General features: G+C 56.5%; 1 pseudogene; it reads right to left on the bottom strand.

Moving 5' to 3' along the window:
* Window positions 1–6,717: 6,717 nt before the first annotated feature.
* LOC115503251 lies at window positions 6,718–9,387 on the bottom strand (annotated as a pseudogene).
* Window positions 9,388–12,452: the final 3,065 nt, after the last annotated feature.

The raw sequence follows: 12,452 nt of genomic DNA, 5'->3' as shown, positions 1-12,452 counted from the left end.
ACCCCCTGAAGGGGCCGGTGTCACTGAAAAGACGTGAACATTTAGAGGGAAGCCCCAGAAGAATCTGCGGGGCGGTTTGGCCCCATAAGGGGGAAAGTAGAAGGAGGAGCTCTCTGAACAAATGAGGTTAAGACTGTATTTCTGGGAGAGAACAAGGACTTTAATCATCTCCACTTTGACCTTGGTCTGTACTTTCTAATTAAGTTCTTTCCAGCGTATTTCTTCACTCAGGCAAAGACCTTGCAGGCAAAGCATCCCTCGTTGGGAACTGAAACTACTCCCTCAAGCAATAAAAAGACTGCCCTGGGCCAGCAAGACCCAGCATGACTAATCCCAAGACCGTGATCAACCTGACCTTACTTCCCAGCCACATGTCCCCACTGCCCTTCATCCCACATTTTCCTTATATAAACCTATGAATATTTCAGCACTCTGGAGACAGAGTGAGACGTTAGTCCTGCGTCTTCCCCGGGGTTGGCCTCACTGGAGTAAATCCCTTTCTTGTCCCACCTCCGCTTATGTCTCTGCCTTCAGATTTTGTCAGCAGCAAGTGGCCAACCCCAGTCTGTTTGGGATCCTCGGAGCAGGTGCACTTGCGACTCTGTGCCTTGGTTATATGAGGTTGACACTGAAGTTAGGTATGTGTTAACTTAAGTGACGCCATTTTGGGCCTGTGGGTTTTCTTTTCTATTTTGTCTTTTCTTTCTTTTCCTTTCCTTTATATTTTATTTTACTTTAGTTTTTAGTTAATTCCAGTATAGTTAACATACAATGTTATATTAATTTCAGCCGGTACAATGTGGTGACTCAACAGTTCTATATCTTACTCAGTGCTCATCATGAGGATAAGTGTACTCTTAATCCCTATCACCTATTTCCCCCATCTCCCCCACCTCCCCTCTGGTAACCATCTGTTTGTTCTCTAGAGTTAAGAGTCTGTTTTTCTTTTCTTTTTTTTTTTTTTAAAAATTTTTTTTTCAACGTTTATTATTTTTGGGACAGAGAGAGACAGAGCATGAACGGGGGAGGGGCAGAGAGAGAGGGAGACACAGAATCGGAAACAGGCTCCAGGCTCTGAGCCATCAGCCCAGAGCCTGACGCGGGGCTCGAACTCCTGGACCGCGAGATCGTGACCTGGCTGAAGTCGGACGCTTAACCGACTGCGCCACCCAGGCGCCCCAAGAGTCTGTTTTTCAATTTATCTCTTTTCTTCTTTGTTCATTTGTTTTCTTTCTGAAATTTCCACATATGAGTGAAATCATATGGTATTTGTCTCTCTCTGGCTGACTTACTTCGCTTAGCTTTATTCCGTCTAGATCCATCCATGTTGTTGTAAATGACAAGATTTCATTCTTGTTTATGGCTGAGCAATATTCCATTGTGCATGCATACCACGTCTTTCTTACCCACGCATCTCTGGATGAACACTTCTCTCTTCCATAATTGCCTATTGTAAATAATGTTGCAATAAACATCAAGGTGTGTATATCTTTTGGAATTAGTGGTTTTTGTATTCTTTGGGTAAATACTCAGTAGAATTACTGGATCATATGGTAGTTCTATTTTTAATTTTTTTTTTAATTTTTTTCAACGTTTATTTATTTTTGGGACAGAGAGAGACAGAGCATGAACGGGGGAGGGGCAGAGAGAGAGGGAGACACAGAATCGGAAACAGGCTCCAGGCTCCGAGCCATCAGCCCAGAGCCTGACGTGGGGCTCGAACTCACGGACCTCGAGATCGTGACCTGGCTGAAGTCGGACGCTTAACCGACTGCGCCACCCAGGCGCCCCTATTTTTATTTTTTTTAAGGAACCTACATACTGTCTTCTCACCGTGGCTGTGCCAGTTTGCATTCCCACCAACAGCTCATGAGGGTTCCTTTTTCTCCACAGCCTCACCAACATTTGTTGTTTCTTGTGTTTTTGTTTTTTGGGTTTTTTTTTTTTTTTTTTTGAGAGAGAGAGAGAATGACAATGCAAGTGGGGGATGGGCAGAGAGAGAGGGAAAGAGAGAATCCCAAGCAGGCTGCATGCCTAGTGTCGAACCCGACATGGGGCTCGATCTCATGACCATGAGATCATGACCTGAGCCGAAATCAAGAGTTGGACACTTAAGTAACTGAGCTACCCAGGCACCCCTGTTTTTTTTTCTGATGTTTATCTTGTTTTAAATAATCTCTACACCCAACGTGGGGCTCAAATTCAAGACACTGGGATCTAGAGTCACCATGCTCTTATGACTGAGCCAACCAGGCACCCCTCTTGCTTTTGATTTTAGCCATTCTGACAGGTGTAAGATGATGTGTGTGGGTTTTAAAAAAGATTTTAAAGTAATCTCTGCACCCAACATGAAGCTTGAACTCACAACCCCCCAAGATCAAGAACCTCATGCTCCACCAACTGAGCCAGTCAGGTGCCCGGGTTTTGTTTTGTTTTAAATCTCTGCACATTCTTCCCCATTATGCCCGGCTTCTTCCCCAGTTCCCTGCTCCGTTATAGCTGACTTAACATTCTCAAAAACTACCCTCTCTATAGGTCGCAACGAGATCTTAATTCTTAGTGGAGGCCTGACAAGCTTGGTAGCTCTCTAAAATTATGAAGTTCACAGGAGAACTTCCTCTTCTAGGGACATTCCACTGGCAAATGCTAAGTGAAATCCACTCTGTCACTAATAGCGAGCATGTGCATGTCACTAGGGCAGAGTCTCCCGAAATTGTTAGAAGATGACATGGGGACTGGTCCTTGGAGACACGATCTTGATACCTTTAGATTCCCCCCACCCCATGGTAGTCTCTTCCTTTGCTGTCTGCTGTCACCATCAGTCCCGGACTATTGTCTGATGGTCTCCATCCCTTATAAATAAAGTGTGCATCATCTCTGCTTTTCCCGGGACCAGGTACAGTGGGTTAGGACGTCACTACTATGGTGTCAGGTTTGTGTGGACCACAACCCCAGCCCCCAAACGCACAGTGATCTCGCAGTGATGTGAGACCCTGTGAAGGTGGCTTATCACATCAAGTCTCAGTTTCCCACTGGATGAGGAGAATTGTTAGCCAGTCTCTCTAGGATGGTTGTGAGGGTTCAACGGGGCAATTGTAGAAAGTACAACCTGAGTCAGCACGTGAGGACCTCCAGTGAATCTCCATCTCTTTCCTAATCCTCTGCTCGGAGGGAGATCCGGGCACAGGGTTGCTTCTTAAAGTGTGGTCCAAGGGCAGCAGCATGACATAACCTGGAACCTCAGAGAAGACCTTGTCCCTCCCTGTCCCTCCGCCAGCAGACACCACAAGGTGAAAAGCATGTTAAGGCAACAAGAGGTTGAGGGGAAAAGCACAGAGATGAGCCCAGTTCCACTCCACCCCTTCTTCTGGCTTCCTCCTTCCTAAGAAGGCCCGGACTTTCAGAAATTGCTGCGACCTAGGTGCCCTGCTAGCCTAGAGCTCGGGCCCTTGCACCTATGGATTGGGTCCTGGCAGAGTTGGGGTTTCACGAACTCACCCAGCTTTGCTCCAGAACCATGGACAGCACCAACCCTTGGGCTGGGCGGTCCCCAGGTCTGGCAGGATGGGCGGAGCGCCCCCTGGAGGCAGTTCCCTGACTTGCCTCAGATGCAGAGATCAGAAGTCAGGGGATTGACTGGCGTGATATTCTGTCCTAGGGGACAGAGATGCTGGCCAGAGCACGTCCAAGCTTCTCCTTAGTCACCCTCTGAAAAATCCATTCATCACTGGGGACTCAGCTTCAGAGACACAGTGCATTTCTCACGAACACTGGATGCCTTGCCCCCAGGGCTGACTCTGCCCTCACCCTGTCCCGAAACCCTCCCTCTCCTCACTTTCCAGCGGGTGATATTTGCTGTTGCACTTTAAAAGTTTATTTTTTGAGAGGGGAGGGAGGGGGGAGAAAAGGAGGGAGAGAGAGAATCCCAAGCAGGCCCTGAACTGTCAGCACCAGAGCCTGATGTGGGGCTTGAACTCACAGTGAGATCATGACCTGAGTTGAAATCAAGAGTCGGCCGCTTAACCGACTGAGTCACCCAAGCGCTCTCGGAGTCGGGAATCTTAATCCGCTCTGGGATTGAGTGTGTTTGAAGCTGGGTTCTGGTTGTTTTTTGTGGATGGGCCTACTTCCGGGTGACCCTTACTTCAAATTTGTAACCCTACTTGGGTCCTAACGGGTGCTTACTGGGCCTCTACTTTTTAGGAGACCCTGAACTTCAGACTGTGTTTATCCTGTTTCATGAGGCTGCCCAGGGACAAGAGCAGGTGTCGGGCTGACTCAACACTGTTCCCTCCCCCAGATTCTGGCCCTTCCAGTCCCTGCCCACATAGCTCTGCACTCCAATTCTGTGTCCGGTCCCCATGACACCGTTGAAAGTTCTGCTCAGATCCCCCGCCTCTTTACCTGTTTTCTGCCTGCTTCCGCTTCTGGCCCCTCCAGCAGAATGAGCCTCTTTTCTGTGGGATCCTGGCGCTTTCCAGGTGGCCTCAGTGAAAACGTTCTGCCATGATATACCCTGTCGTGGCCTGGAAACCTCCCTTGCTTTATTTTGGTCTTCTCCCGAGTCACTTTCTCAAAAAGGCCCTGACCTCCCAAACTGAAACAGCACCCCCTTCACACTTTTGCATTAAGCTCTTTGTTATTCATACATAGCTCACATCATCAGAGGTCAGATTGCATACTGATTTGTCTATGCCTCTCTCCCAATACTAGAAGTTCCACGGTGATAGTTGTTTTTTTTGTGTGTGTGTTTTTTATTTGAGAGAGAGAGAGAGTGCGCCTGTGCACGAAAGCAGAGGAGAAGGGCACAGGGGAGAGAGAATCCCAAGCAGGCTCCTTGCTCATGGATCATGACCTGAGCCGAAATCAAGAGTCTGTTGCTCAGCTGAGCCACCCAGGGCACCTTGGAGAGTTCTTTTTTAAATTTTCTTCTTTTTTTTCCAGTAATCTCTGCACCCAACGTGAGGTCGAACTCACGACCCGAGATCAAGAGTCGAATGCTCTTCTGACTGAGCCAACCAGGTGCCGGGAATGAGGGTTTTTGCCCACCCGCCCCCCCCCCACCTTTGCTCAAAGGTAAACATCAAGGTTACTGTAAATGAGAGTCCCTCAAGGTGAAGCGGTTTACTTATCGTGCAACAGTCAGACATGACACATAGTAGGTCCTACAGAAGCGTTAGACTCTCCTGAAGCATGCCCAGAACCTGGCAGAGTGTGAGGCAAGCAGCCCCTAATTCCTACCGGCTCTGAGACACAGGGGTACTGGCCCCTCCAGCCCCTTAGCCAGGCCCCCAGCCCCCCCTCCCTCAGACCCAGCAGTCCTGGCCCCCAGCCCCTCCTCCCTCAGACCCTGGAGTCCTGGCCCCTGTTCTTCCTCCCTCAGACCCAGGAGTCCCTGCCCCCCAGCCCCTCCTCCTTCAGACCCAGGGGTCCCGGCCCCCAACCCCTCCTCCCTCAGACCCAGTTCAGGCCCCCAGCCCCTCCTCCCTCAGACCTGGAGTCCTGGCCCCTGTTCTTCCTCCCTCAGACCAGGAGTCCTGACCCCCAGCCCTCCTCCTTCAGACCCAGGGGTCCCGGCCCCCCAACCCCTCCTCCATCAGACCCAGTTCGGGTCCCCAGCCCCTCCTCCCTCAGACCCGGAAGTCCCGGCCCCCAGCCCCTCCTCCCTCAGACCCTGGAGTCCTGGCCCTGTTCTTCTTCCCTCAGACCCAGGAGTCCTGGCCCTGTTCTTCCTCCCCTCAGACCCAGGAGTCCTGGCCCCAAGCCCCTCCTCCCTCAGGACCCTGGAGTCCTGGCCCATGTTCTTCCTCCCTGAGACCCAGGAGTCCTGGCCCCCAGCCCCTCCTCCCTCAGACCCTGGAGTCCTGGCCCCTGCTCCTCCTCCCTCAGACCCAGCAGTCCTGGCCCCCAGCCCCTCCTCCCTCAGACCCAGCAGTCCTGGCCCCCCAGCCCCTCCTCTTCAGACCCAGGGGTCCCGGCCCCCAACCCCTCCTCCCTCAGACCCAGGAGTCCTGCTCCCCAGCCCTCCTCCATCAGACCCGAGAGTCCTGGCCACCCAGCCCCTCCTCCTCAGACCCAGGAGTCCTGATCCCCAGCCCCTCCTCCCTCAGAACCGAGAGTTCCTGGCCCCAGCCCCTCCTCCCTCAGACCAAGGAGTCCTGACCTCCAGCCCCTCCTCCCTCAGACCCAGGAGTCCTGACCTCCAGCCCCTCCTCCCTCAGAACCAGGAGTCCAGACCCCCAGCCCCTCCTCCTTCAGACCCAGGGGTCCCGGCCCCCAACCCCTCCTCCCTCAGACCCAGTTCAGGCCCCAGCCCCTCCTCCCTCAGACCACGGAGTCGTGACCTCCAGCCCCTCCTCCCTCAGACCCAGGAGTCCTGACCTCCAGCCCCTCCTCCCTCAGACCCAGGAGTCCAGACCCCAGCCCCTCCTCCCTCAGACCCAGGGGTCCTGCCCCCAGCCCCCTCCTCCCTCAGACCCAGTTCAGGCCCCCAGCCCATCATCTACCTCAGACCCGAGAGTCTGGCCCCCAGCCCCCTCCTCCTCAGACCCAGTTCAGGGCCCCAGCCCCTCCTACCTCAGACCGGAAGTCCGGCCCCAGCCCCTCCCTCCCTCAGACCCAGGAGTCCGGCCCCCAGCTTCTGCGGGGTCGACGGCGACCGGTCCGTCCGTCCCCCCTCCCAGCGTCGCACGAAGCCGGGCGGACGGTCCCTTGGGTTTATTCGCAGCGCTCTTTACAGGCAGCCCCGCACCCCCCGGCGGCGCGGGACCGGCGCAGAGCCGGGGTCGCTGGGAGGCGGGGGTGGCGGCCCCGACGACCCCTCCTCGTCGCGCCCCCCGCGGCCCTTGCCGATGGCCAGGCGGGGCCGGCCGCGCTGCAGACCAGTCCAGGAGGGCGCAGGCCTGGCAGAGCGCGCGGCTGGCCAGCGCCCCGCAGCGGGAGCAGGCCGCCGGGGGGCGGGGGCCGCGCGGCGGGGCAAAGGCCAGGCGCTCGGCCGAGTGCACCAGGTCCAGCGCCGCCGACGGCCGCGCCGCCTCCAGGAGCTTGAGCAGGTGGCGCGCGTGGCCGCGGAAGGCCTCGGGCGCGTAGACGCACTCCTCCGAGAAGTAGTCGAGGCGGCGGAAGTGCGCGTACGCACCACCTCCTTCTGCGAGGCCAGCTGCAGGGGGCGGCAGGCGCGGCAAGGGCGCCCCCCTCGCCCCGCGAGCCCAGGCCCCCGCCCCGGGCCAGCCGCCCCCGCGTCGCCCCGCAGGAAGTTCATGAGCACGGTCCGCCATGTCGTCGGCGTTGTGGCCTGGGGGAGAGAGAGGGAGCCGGTGAGATGGGGGCGCCGCCGTGGGCAGCAGGGACCCAGACGGACGGGGAGGGGCCCCTGGAGAGCGGCACAGAGTGGGCGACCCGGGCTGGAGACCCCCACACACCCCCAGACACTGCAGGATGCCAGGACCGGGAGAGAGATGGGGGGGGGGGGGGAGCGGTGCGTGGAGAACAGCAGGGAGGGCCGGACAGGGCCATGGAGACCCTCTGGGGCACCGCGCGACAGCCCGGTGGGAGGTGGGCGGTGGGCACAGTGAGAAAGGAGAGGGGACACACAGGCCTCCAGGAGGCAACCCGGGGTGCCCTCATTTGCCACCCACTTATCGCCAACCAGGCCCTGTGCCAGATGCTTTTTCAGGAGGGTAGTAGAAGTGCTTTATGCTACAAATATCTTTTCAGTCTCAGTTGAAGGTGTACGTCACACGGCACCGGCACCGGAGAAGTCAAAGCGGCCTCTAAGGTCAGTGGAGGTTGTCAAGTAGGCTGCTGTCCCAGTGCCGGGGAATGCGGATCACAGCGTGCAGGAAGGCCAGCGAGAGCTTCAGTATTTACTCAACAGTCACCATAAACGTCACCTAAACGTCTACCTATTCTGCATCTTGTCGTCTTATACTTGAGTCTGTCTGGTCCGACAGACACTGGTCTTCTTGGGGCTTCTCCAGTTGGCCACCACTCCCTCCTCAGGGCCTTTGCACCAGCCACCTCCTCTGCTCAGACCCCAACAACTGGGTCTCCCCCTTCACTGGTTACTCAGGCGGCCTTCAGGTCAGGCTCACTCAGGAACCACTTCCTAACTCCAGGCTTCCCCCTTCACTGGGTCCTCCTGTATAAACTGGCAAAGTCTGTGTGATTTTTCCTTAAAAGCATTTACCGGGTTATAATTATGGACATGATGGGAGGGCAGGGGCAGAGGCTGTCTTGGGCAGCATCAGGACGCAAACATCTCTGTAAGGTCTGCTGTTGCCAGTCTCTGGTCTAAGTGCCTCACACAGAACTCACTTTATTCCCAACGACCCTGGGACCTCGATATTATCAATAACCCCGTTTTACAGATGAGGTAACCGAGGTTAGGTATTGCTCGAGGCTACAAAGCGTCTGGTACAGAGGAGATGGTCAACAATCACGTGTTGAAGCAACGGTTGGGAGAGAGTAAGTTCTCAAGTTCTCAGAGAGGAGGCCGACAGAGAAGGGGGGTCTAAAGAGTTGCGTTTCGGACTACAGATGGCTTCTGATGGGTGGTGTCACTTCACTCGCCTCCTTTTGTGAAGGGACACAGAGAATGTCATTTTGAAAACTGCAGGGAAACACAGCCCCAGCCCCCGGAGAGCCCCCCTGCACCCCTCCACGGCCAAAGCGAAGGCAGTGACTCAAGGCTTGCCGCGCCCAGCCCCGGCGCGCGCACACTCTGCCCACGCACCCTCAGCGGGCGTGCGCACCCCCCTTCTCGTGGAGATCCCCCGCTTCGGGCACCCCCGGCGTCTCCTTCACCCCTTGCTGGGCACGCGCCCAGCCCCCTTGCAGCGCCCGCCCCGCGCCCCTCGGCTGCGGCGCCCGCGCTCACCCGTCACGATGTGCGTGGCTCCCACGAGGCGCGCCCCTTCCTCCAGCGCGCGGCGCCGCAGGACCCCGCAGAAGGTGCAGCAGGCGCGGCTGCGGCCGGAGCCGGCCGTGCTGCGGGCCCACGGCGTCCATCGTCCAGCCCCGAAGAGGTCGGCGTAGGCCACGACGGTGAGCGGGATAGGTACCAGCGCGCAGCCCTGGCGCCGCACGGCAGCCAGCGCCGCGTCCCGGTAGCCGCCGATGCCCTCGTCCACGGGCCACCAGGCGCCAGCGAGACGCCCCAGGCGCGGCGCCAGCTCGCGCAGCACGTGCGCCAGCACGTGGAGTCCTTGCCGCCGGAGGGCCACGGCCACCACGGCGCCGGGCGGCAGCAGGCGGCCCGCCAGCACCGTGTGCAGCACCTCGGCCTCGAAGGCGGCGCAGAAGCAGGCGCCGCACAGCGCTTGGCCGGAGCGCGGGCGGCGGAGGCGGCGCGCGCGCGTGGCAGGAGGCGCACTGCGGGGCGGGCATCGCGGGTTCCGGGCGGGCGGGGAGGAGTTGGCTGCCCCTGGACAGGGAGAGAGGGGAGGCAGGTTAGGTGCGGATTCCGGATTGCGGGTCGATGCCTCCGGGAAGCCTGCCTGGATAGCGCCCAGAGTGCATATACCCATTACTGGAACCCTCTCCCAGCACATGTGCAGGATTGGCACCTTCAAGTCTCAGCGTAAGCTTTTCATCATTCATTCCTTCATTCAACAGGTATCCATTCATTGCCTCCCATCTACCCAAAATGCGTTCGATACTGGAAAGCAGTGAACAAAATAGGAAAGGGTGCAGGCACGACGTTCTAGGGGAGGAGCCAACCCATGATAAGTAAATAACCAAGACACTTGACAAATATAAGGAGTAATATGAGGGAATTATCCTCTGAACTGGGGCCAGAAGGATGAGAAGGAGTCAGGCAATTAGATCAGGGTGGGAAGAATGTTCCAGATAGTTAATAGCAAAGGCAAAGGACCTGAAGGGAAGGGCCTATATTCAGTTGTTTGGAAAGTGAGTTATGGGTGAGGACAAGAGAAGATCGGGGGCTTGGAGGCTGGCAGGGTGAAAAGGTTGGATTTTATCTGAATCAGTGAGAACCGTTAGATGGTTGAAAGCTTTGGAGTGATAGGATGTGATTTATATTTTGACAGGATGCCTCAGGCTGCTGCGTGGGAACAGAGAGTGGAAAGTGGCGAGGGCAGACACCGGTAGACCAGTGAGGAGGCTCCTACAATGGTCCAGATGAGCCGTAATGTGGCTAAGGGCCGAGTAGAGGCAGTGGAAGTGGAGAGAAGTGGTCAGATCTGGATCTCTTCTGGAAATAGAGTAGGTTGGACTCACACGAGACTTGGTTGAACGAGGCAATAGATGAGAGAAACAGAGGGACTGACGACTTCAAGGTTCTGCCTTCAGCACTTTCAAGGATAGTGGGACCATTTCATGGGGAGACGTGGGAAAGAGGGAAGAATAGGGAACTATTGCGAGAGGTGTAGGTTTAGTCCAGAGAATCTGTAACTTTGTTTGGGCATGGTAATTTGGAGGTCCTTTGTTTGCTCTGAAGTCTTTCCTGAAACCTGAGCTGGGTCTGGCGCCTCCTCTGGGCTCTCATGGCCGCCTGACACCCCCCAGGCCAGCCCTGATCACTCTAGATTGAAACCAGGCAGAGGAGGCTGCGTTCGAACCGCCCTCAGGTGAGGGTGGAAGCTAGGAATCAGAACCTAGACAGGCTCCAAAGGGGTCAGCAGGGGCACCGGACACAGGCGTTGGAGGATCGCGGAGAGCGGTGCCATCTCTCCAGGGATGCCTACCGGAATGCGTGGGAAGGTAAGATGGAGGACCCTCAACTCCTACACCGCAGCACGACAAAGAGCGGAGATCGGCCCGCTGAGGAGGGGAAACTCACGTGAGTAGAACCCGCACTGGGAAGTCCAGGCTCCGAGAAAACGCGGAACCTGTGGAGGACTACGATTCCCAGAAGGCTTTGGGTTTACCCGCCCCACGACTCCCAGGTGCCGGCGCGGCGGCTTGGCCCGCATCGCCTTCAGCTGCGACACCAGCTGGGCGCACACCGCTGCCAACCTCGCCGTGACGTCACGCTCTCCGCCCAAGGCCTCCCAGAGTGCCTCCGGCCAGGCCGGCACGTCCCCCCGTCTGCGCCTGCGCAAAAAACAGGTGGGCCGTCTGAATTCTGTGTGCCGCCGTGCACTGTGCACTTTATTCTAGAGAAGGAATGAACGCTTTCCGATTTTCTGCTCTTATGGAAGTATGATAGAATTTCTGGTGCGACTGGAGAGTTGTCGGGGTGGGGGGAAGAGAGGATAAGGGCACGCAAGGGAGAGGCGGCGCGTGCAACCGCACATTGCAAGGCTTGGGCTGCGGCGCCCGCCGCAGGGTGTAACGAAGTGGGCTTTTATGCGCTCCGCCCGCAGGCGTGGGAGTGGGTGCGCGCGCGGGTTCCCAGAGCCGCGGCGGGCGGGCTGGGGCGCGTGCGTCCGCGGAGCCGACGACGGGCGGTTTGCGGTTCCCCACGCGGGTACCGGGCTGGGGCGGAACCCAGTGGGCAGCTACGCTCAGGTGTAGCGCACGGACGAGTGCGCGCACCTCCAGCCTTGTGGAGTTGAAGGCAGAGCTCGAGATGGAGGACAGGTGAGCCCCAAGACACGGAGGGTTTCCGAGGGCACAAGCCTCCGAAAGCAAAAACCGGCACTCTCCCGGGTGCTGGGGCACATTTGAGTATCTGAAGCTGTCGCGAGGGTTGAACCCTGGTTATCGGGCTCCTACGTTAGTGATTTCCTGAGGCTTCCTGTGTGCCGGGTCCTGCCCTCGGGGACACAGGAGTGTCATGCTGGGTGGGGAGTTGAGGGTGATGAAGCTTGATGTGGAGGGACAGATGTCAGGGGCTGCGGGAACACCAGAGGTTACAAGTGCCGCTAGCCAGGACATGGGGGAAAGAACTGCGCTCACTGAGCAATTAGCATGTGCTCGGCACGTACCGTCTCACATTCCTCCTCTATAAAGTGCGCCTAACAACAGAGGCTGCCCCACAGGCTGTTTGGAACATAAATGAGTTAATATGGCACGTGTGTATGCGCCAAACAGTAAACTTTCATTATTCTCCTCCCATTTAATTCTCGTAATCAAGGTCGGCTTCTCTTTGGGGACCAAGCCTAATATTTCTTTTCAAGAAAGGAGATGAAGAGTTTCAAAACTGACAGTTTTTAAGCCAGTCCTCAGTTTGGGTGTGGTTTTGTGCCCCAGGGAACATTTGGCACTATCTGGAGACGTGTTTGGTTGTCACAACCACGGACCAGGGCAAGGGTGGGACTGGTGTTTGGTAGGTAGAGGCCAACGGTGGTGCTGAACACAGGGTGCACAGGCTGGCTCTCACTGCAAAGAATTATCCAGTTTGAAACGATAGTGCCAAAGCCGAGGAACGCTGGCCTGAGTGGTATTCTTCTGTGTGTACATTCATTTTTCTGCCCCCAAAATAGTATACAAATTCAGGTGTTTCTGTGTTGGTTTTAGTCTCCTACTTTGCAAGTTTCTCTAATTAA

This window comes from Lynx canadensis, chromosome E2 (assembly GCF_007474595.2).
Source record: "Lynx canadensis isolate LIC74 chromosome E2, mLynCan4.pri.v2, whole genome shotgun sequence".
Classification (NCBI taxonomy): Eukaryota; Metazoa; Chordata; class Mammalia; order Carnivora; family Felidae; genus Lynx; species Lynx canadensis.
The sequence above is the reverse complement of the archived record's forward strand: the minus strand, read 5'-3'. Positions and strand labels throughout refer to the sequence as shown.